This window comes from Macaca nemestrina, chromosome 2 (assembly GCF_043159975.1).
Source record: "Macaca nemestrina isolate mMacNem1 chromosome 2, mMacNem.hap1, whole genome shotgun sequence".
Classification (NCBI taxonomy): Eukaryota; Metazoa; Chordata; class Mammalia; order Primates; family Cercopithecidae; genus Macaca; species Macaca nemestrina.
The window spans coordinates 166,224,201-166,232,289 of NC_092126.1; the positions used below are offsets into that span (position 1 = coordinate 166,224,201).

At 36.7% G+C, this 8,089-nt stretch overlaps 1 long non-coding RNA gene across 1 annotated transcript in view; it reads left to right on the forward strand.

The window, feature by feature from the left end:
- Nucleotides 1–7,119, forward strand: part of LOC139362056 (uncharacterized) — a 53,450-nt gene extending 46,331 nt beyond the window's left edge. Inside the window, exon 2 of the long non-coding RNA XR_011620343.1 lies at nucleotides 1–7,119. This exon is cut by the window's left edge and continues 41,365 nt beyond it. This is a non-coding gene — a long non-coding RNA (uncharacterized lncRNA).
- The last annotated feature ends 970 nt before the right edge of the window (nucleotides 7,120–8,089 follow it).

Genomic DNA, 8,089 nt, shown 5'->3' on the forward strand with positions numbered 1-8,089 from the left:
TCTTCTTCTTCTTCTTCTTCTTCTTCTTCTTCTTCTTCTTCTTCTTCTTCTTCTTCTTCTTCTTCTTCTTCTTCTTCTTCTTCTTCTTCTTCTTCTTTTAACGGTAATTAAGACTCAGTGAAATTTAAGCAGAGGTTTATACTGATACATTTTCTTATTTTTATCATAAAATGAATGCATCAGAATTCCAGGGTTAGCCTGTAAATTGCAGTAATTAGACTCTTGGGATATGTGAAGGCATGTGTGAATAACACTATACATGTTTCCCAAGAGTAGCAAAAATCTAAGGTAGGGATATAGGAGAATTAGAGGAGTAGAAGAAATGAAAGGACATTGAACAGTGAATGAACTTAATTCAGCTACAGTTTTTTTTCTGAAGGAAGTGATGATGTGCTTTCATATGAGGAAAGGGAAATAGGAACTGTTAAGCCCCTGCTCCGTTTGAGGCCCTGGGCTATATGCTTTATCTATGTTATCAGTATAATAAAGGCAAAATATTATATCGCACTAACTGGGTACCAGGCACTCTTTTAAGCATTTTACGTGTATTAACCATTCATGGTAAGCATGTTAATATCATTCTTCTTTTTTGGGACACAGAATTTCAGTAACTTTTTCAAGGTCACTGAAATGAAAGGTAGCAGCACTGAGATTTGAACCTATGGTAACATGAAATACTGCTTTTCATCTTATTTAAAAGATGGGTCTCCATTGTTGGCTGTAGAATGATGTAAAGCACATTGAATTGAGAAATAACTCCAAAGTGCTGAGATAAGATTGCCAATCAAAATAAAAGTGGCCCAAAATGAGAGGAAAAGTCCCCCTTAACAAGGATTTTCTAAAGCAAGTCTGACACATCTCTATTGATAATAAATCAATCCATTGTGTTTTTGATTATGCAGCTTGCATTTTGATAGAGCATCTCTATGTGAAATTTGTGCGTGTGTCTGTGTGTGTGTGTGTGTGTGTACCCAGTGTATAAACTGTGTTGTTCTTTAGGGCTGCACAGGTGTCTTCAGTGTTCCCTGCTGCTTCCAATATAGGCAAACAATTAAAATGTTAAAATAATGTGTTCTAGGGAGGAAAATTGTGGAGTGGAGTTGGTAAGACAGAGGTTTCATTTTAACTTTATCATTTATTAGCTGTAAAATTGGATTAAATTACTAAAACTTTCTAAGGTTCAGTTTTCTTGCCTATTAAATAGAATATACCTACCTTTTAAAATATGTCATAAAAGAATCAATGAGGTAGCATGTCCATAGTTCCTGGCATATCACAGAGGCTGAAAGCATGCTATGTTAGTTCTCTTTTATCTTTTAGGTCCTATAACTACTCAATCTTTAATTCATGTAAGGTAGCAGATAGATTCCTCCAAAAGGCAATCTAATTTAATAATTTAAAATGTACTAACTCAGCATATTTCTCTAAGCCCTGCCCTGCCTTGCTTACTGTGTCTCTTGTCCATTTCATTGTGTATTAGCTATTTCCTTGCAAACTACTTATGCATGACAAGAAAGGAAGCTTAATATATTTTTCTTTGGTTGACGTTTTCAGATATATAGAAAATCCACATCTCTAAAGACCGAAGTGGAAATTCTGAGAAGGTTACAACCATTAGCTAATGTAAGGCTTGGGTTTTTTTTTTTTTTCTATAGATTTATATATACCATCTCTACCCTCCCCAACCACAATAAATAAAAAATGGTTGAGGTTATGTCTAGTAGGACAAGTAGATATATTTTGTTGGGCAGCTTGATAATGGGCCAGGAAGACCTCACATGGAGGCTCCACTCTTTTATGGTAATTTAGTTATTTTTTGACAGTGATAAGGAAAACTGATGGATCTACCGCTTTCCTGTTAGTGAGCTATTCTAGGCCACAGTGAGTTTATAATTAATCAGTTGACATCAAATGAATGATAACCTTGCTTTTTAACATTTGACTTATAGGGCATATTTCCATCTCACCAAATTACCTATTTTGAATGTTATAATTTTCATTCTGGACCTACATATTAATATTTTTTGTTAACTAGTAATTTATACGTACAATCAACACTCATTTTTGCAGAAGCCAATTATTCAGTCTAATAATTACCCAGGCTCTTTGGTTCCAATTTTCCCCCTTGTCCTTTTTCGGCCATTCATCAACAGTTCTATCCCAGAGAACAGAAAGGAGGTAGGAAGCTTAGGTGAGTCTCATATAAGATAGTTGGACTTCAGGGTTTGAAAAGGTCAAAGAGCAAAAAAGTCAAATCCAGGGCTAAAGTGAGATTGTGTTTTCAGTGGAGGTTATTTTTTTATTTAATACTGAAAACAATATGCAGTACAATAGTGTCCGCTTTTCCACAGTTTTGCTTTCTATGATTTCAGTTGCCTGCAGTACAGTACAATAAGATATTTTGGAGGAAAGGCTACATTCACATAACTGTTATTACAGCATGTTGTTATAATTGTTCTACTTTATTATTAGTTATTGTTATTAATCTCTTACTGTACCTGATTTATAAATTAAACTTTATCATAGATAGGTATGCATAGGACAAAACATAGTGGAAGTAAGGGATGCTGCTATCCATAGTTTTAAGCATCCACTGGGGTTCTTGGAAAGTATCCTCCATGGATAAGGTCAGACTATTGTATTCTTGATGTTAGTATTTAAAGCCAAATTCATAGTTGCAACCACCATAAGCTGACAGACTGTGTATATTTGTGTGTCTGTGAGAATATATTTTGTCAGCACTTAGTCTCCTTCATAGAATCCTTTTATCATTCTAATGTCACTTATTATGGATATGTTATTTGTAAACATAACTCAAATGCACACCTTTGGCAGGGAAATTGCATCTTATTCATCGCTGCATCTTCATTGCCTACAACTTGCCCTACAGTCATTAGAAACAGACTATTGCTGCTGAATAAGTAAATAAATGAGACTTGAATTAATGTTAAGGAACAAAATTAGAACACAATTTAAATAATTCTTCATATCACATATGAGATGTCGTATTTCTGATCAGTATTCCAAGCTGAAAAATGGACTCTGTTATTCAGATGCCAACCTCAATCCCGGAAAATAAACTGCCATAGTCGCAATATTCCACAGCAGTGCTCTGTATAATTCAACAGTGCATGCTATCTGTTAGCTACTACCAAAGCCTTGGCTACAGATGCACAGTCTTGGCATCATCAGGCAGCAGAGAAAGAATCCATCAAAAGGCTGGAGACAAGTTTGATGTATGCAGTTCACTCCTCATCTTGGAACATCACTGCCAGTCATGTCTTTACAGCTGTGGGGGATTTTGTTCATTTTATAGCACCTACAACATTACTACATAAGCTTTCATAATCTGACTGTCAGAAATATCTCAGGGTGAGTATTGTACCAAGGAAAGATTGGCGTAACATGGCCAGGGATGCAGCAATTGATGCATGAGAAACAACGGTCAGGGCTTTCTTGTGTAGCTTTTTTTTTTCTTTTCTTTTCTATTCTCTTCCTCTGTGTAATCAAGTATAAGGAAGTATCTGTACCCGTCTCAGACCCAATTATTAGTGCAGGCCTTTTACACTGTAATCTAATTCAGTCTTTCCTCGTCCTCATTTAAGGCATTTAAAAGCAAACAAAAGAGTTTTATGATGATGAAGACAAAAATAACTGAGGAAATTTTAGGTTGCTATCATCTTAACCATTTTCATAGTTGTATTTCAACTTACTTAAGGATGGACAGGAACACCTCTCTGCGCATGCGCGCACACACACACAAACACACACACACACACACACACATAATCATTTTTGTATGTTGGTGAAAACTTGGTCTTCCATGAGCACGTTAAGGCAACATATGAAAATGCAGCTGCTCCTCTGTAACAACCATACTGAGAAGCCAGATGATGATCATTCTGATTATTTTGTCCCATGAGAGTGGCTTGAGAGTGGAATGTGGGTTCCTGGCTCTTCACCATGATGGAGGTTCTGGGTCTTTTTTGCATGCCTATGTACTGCTGGGAAAGAATGGGATAAACTTTCCAAGGATGGGATAAACACCAATGCATGCTGGTCTTCCCTTCTTCAGTCTCCTTTCCCACCTGCGACTCTGCCTTTCTTGAATTACCGCTTAGTATTGGAGTAGCTTTCGTGCTAGAATGGTACCCGCACAATAACAAATACTGCCTCATTTCAGTATGATGAATGAAGACTTTTAATGAAACTGGCCCAAACTGCTCTGGCAAACTGCCTTATTTTTGTGTTCTAAATGGGAGTGATCCATCAGCCACACGCAGCGTCTCTGTCTCCACATCCCCCCTCCACGCACCTTGCTCATCTTCCTCACCAGGCTCTCAGCCTCTCTGCTCCTCTCACCTCCCTGTTCTTCCAGTCTTCTGAGCTTGACCAGTGGGCTGGCGATCCTCTGCACGCCCCCACTTCATATCACTAATCTCTGCTGATGCACTGGGTGAGTGGCTGCATAGCTCGGTGTATAGGTCCCCCGGCTTCATTCTTCCCCAGTCCAGGATACTGGCACGCTAAGACATGTGGTAAAATGTCTTGCAGGTATTAATTACACTTGCAGACGGCTGCTTCATTAGAGTTGCCTGTCTCCCCTGAGCGAGGTTGTAAATCAAACTATGATTCATGACTTTTAAAAAATTGGAAAAGATAAACATACACTAAAGGGAAAAAAAGTCTTCCAAAAATAATAAATATAAATGAAGAGGAGGGATGACACCTTAATCAAACTGGCTGGTAGTTGCAAGCAGCTCGGCATTTTGCTAGGGTGGAGACTGAAGGTTTGTTAGATGGCTCTTTCTCCTTGTTATTTGTTTCATCATTTTTAAAAAAGTAAGAAGCACAGAATTATTTTTGTTTCTTTTGGAGAGCTGTTTAAAACAGACCATGTGATGAAAAATACAAGTACAATCTGCATAGTTGTATGAAGGATGATAGTGAGGCGGGGTTTCATTAACCAGGAGTTTAAAATGAAAGGAGAAGAAAAATGAAGAGGGGAAAAACACTTTTAAGGCTGAAAGTTCTTCTCTGGTAGAGTTTTCCTTCTTTTCTTGACTAGTTTTTCTACAAAATACCAATTTATGAGGATCATATACCTGAAATCCTAATATTCCGAAGTTACTTTAGACTACCTTTTAGCTAGTTCTAAACCATCAATGCTATTGTAAGAATATCTATCTCTCAGGTTTGCTGTAAGGGTTATATGACATAGTGCAAATTAAAACATTTGTAGACTCAAAAATCATTATTCACATATATATATATAACTTAGAGACAGATATCCATCAAAATAACTAGTATTATTCATTTTATTTTAGCAAGTAAGCCTGTATTGCTTACCCACTGTATCCACAGCAGCCTGAAATATACTGTAAGTTGTACTTTTGAAATAGAATGAGTTACCATCGTTTTTATTGGGCTTTGCTTTTTAAAGTGGAAGAGAATTTCACAGAGGCTAAAGCATAGTCAACAAGTCTCTCAACAATTCAGACATAGATGTGGTTTTGTATGTTTCGGAAAGGCTTCATGTAAAAGGCTGGACTCAAGCTGGATCTGAAAGATGAAGTGGATTTCCATAAATGTCCAATGGAGAATGCCTTTGGGAAACGCAGGCTGTACAATGAGCAAATCAAATGGGGAAAAGGCTTTGCTGTATTTGGGGAACAGCATGGAGGAGAGTCCCTTGGCGAGGAGGATCTTGACCTTGTGTAGTAGAAGATGAGACTTGCTGTAATGAACTGCTGTGTCAAAGACAGGTGGAAGAGTTTTGAAGAAAACTCCAATGAACACAGGTATTTCAGGTGACACATATCTCTGTTTGTATTTTGTCAGCCTGCTAGAATAACCACACTCAGGTTATTGGGAACACAGAACATGGAGAGAGACGCTGAGCTCTTTAGCAGTTTTGTCATTATATTTAGGTTCTGTGCAGTGGCAGTGAAAGTTATTGTTAGGACTTTGTATTAGGGAAGAATCACTTGGGATTTGGGAGACTGGCCATATTGCCCAGCATCCAACCTGCTATCTACCTTCCATGTTTGTCTTAAGTGCTTTTGAAAGTAGATGGCCAGGAGACCATGCGATGACCTGGGGACCATGAGAAGTTTCTGTAGCTCAGTAGAGACAATTCAAATTTGCCTCTATTCAGCTGTAGTAACAGAGATCATTCAAATTGGTCTCTACTCAGCTATAGTAACCAAAACAGAATGATACTGGTGTAAAAACAGATACATAGACCAACAGAACAGAATAGAGAACCCAGAAACAAATTCATACATCTAGAGTAAACTCATTTTTGACAAATGTGGCAAGAACATACATTGGGGAAAGGACATTCTCTTCAATAAATTGTGCTGGGAAAACTGGATATCCCTGTGCAGAAAAGTAAAAACCAGAACCCTATCTCTCACCATATAAAAAAACCAAGACAATGTAGATTAAGGACTTAAATCTAAGACCTCAAATATGAAACTATGAAAACATTAGGAAAACTCTCCAGGATATTGGGCCAGGCAAAAATTTCTTGAGTAATACTCCATAAGCACAGGCAACCAAAATAAAAATAGACAAATGGGATCACATGAAGTTAAAAGGCTTCTGCATAGCAAAGGAAACAATCAACAGAGTGAAGAGACAATCCACAGAATGGGAGAAAATATTTACAAACTATGCATCTGACAAGGGATTAATAACTAGAATAAATAAGGGGCTCAAGAAACTTTCTAGGAAAATGATCTAAAAATCCAATTAAAAAATAGACAAGAGATCTGAATAGGCTTTCTCAAAAGAAGACATACAAATGCCAAACAGGTATATGAATGCTCGATATCATTCATCATCAGAGAAATGCAAATCAACACCACAATGAGACATGATCTTACTGCAGTTAAAACTTGTTTTATTCAAAAGATGAGCAGTAACAAATGCTGGCAATGATGTGGAGAAAAGGGAACCTTTGCACACTATTGGTGGGAATATAAATTAGTACAACCACTATGGACAGCAGTTTGGAGTTTCCTAAAAAAACTTACAGTAGAACTACCATAGGATCCAGCAATCCCATGGCAAGGTATATACCAAAAAAAAAAAAAAAAAAAAAGAAAAAGAAAATCAGTGAATCAAAGAGGTATCTGTAATCCTATATTTATTATAGCACTATGCACAACAACCAATAATTTGAAGCAATCTAAGTGCCCATCAACAGATGAGTGGATTAAAAAAAATGTGGTACATATACACAATGGAGTACTATTCAGCCATAAAAAAGAATGAGATCCTATCATTTGCAACAACATGGATGGAACTGGAGGTCATTACATTAAGTGAAATGAGCAAGGCATAGAAAGGCAAACTTTGTATGTTCTCATGTATCCGTGGGAGCTAAAATTTAAAACAATTAAACTCCTGGAGATGGAGAGTAGGATGGTCACTAGAGGCTGGGAAGGCTAGTGAGGGGAGTGGGGAGTAGGGATGGTTAATGTATACAAAAATATAGTTAGATACAATGACTAAGATCTAATGTTTGATAGCACAATAATTTATTGTACATTGAACAATAACTAAATGTATAATTGGATTGTTTGTAACACAAAGAAAGGATAAATAACATGATAGGTACCCCATTTATGCTGATGTGATTATTATACATTGCATGCCTGTATCAACATATCTCATATACCCCATATATATATATATATATATGTATATGTATATGTATACACACACACACACAACCCTACTATGTACCCACAAAAATTAAAAATATAAAAATTAAAAAATATGGCAATCCATTCCCACTTGGTTTCAGATGAATTACAGTTCTCTGTGAACCAAGAAACATATGTATAATTTATAGTCCATTTTGGCTTGCTTTGATAAAGAAAACATTATTTTCATTCTTAAGAAAATACAGGCTGCATAACATGATGCAATTGTTTATGAGGCAGTAAACTGTTTCAGTCCTTACTTTAAAACAATAGCAGCTACAAAAAACTGGTCTCTACTCAGAAAGGTTATGTGTGGGAAGGGACCACCACTTGAGTTCAGAGGAAGGTTCATGTGCTAGGATTGTTGTAACCAA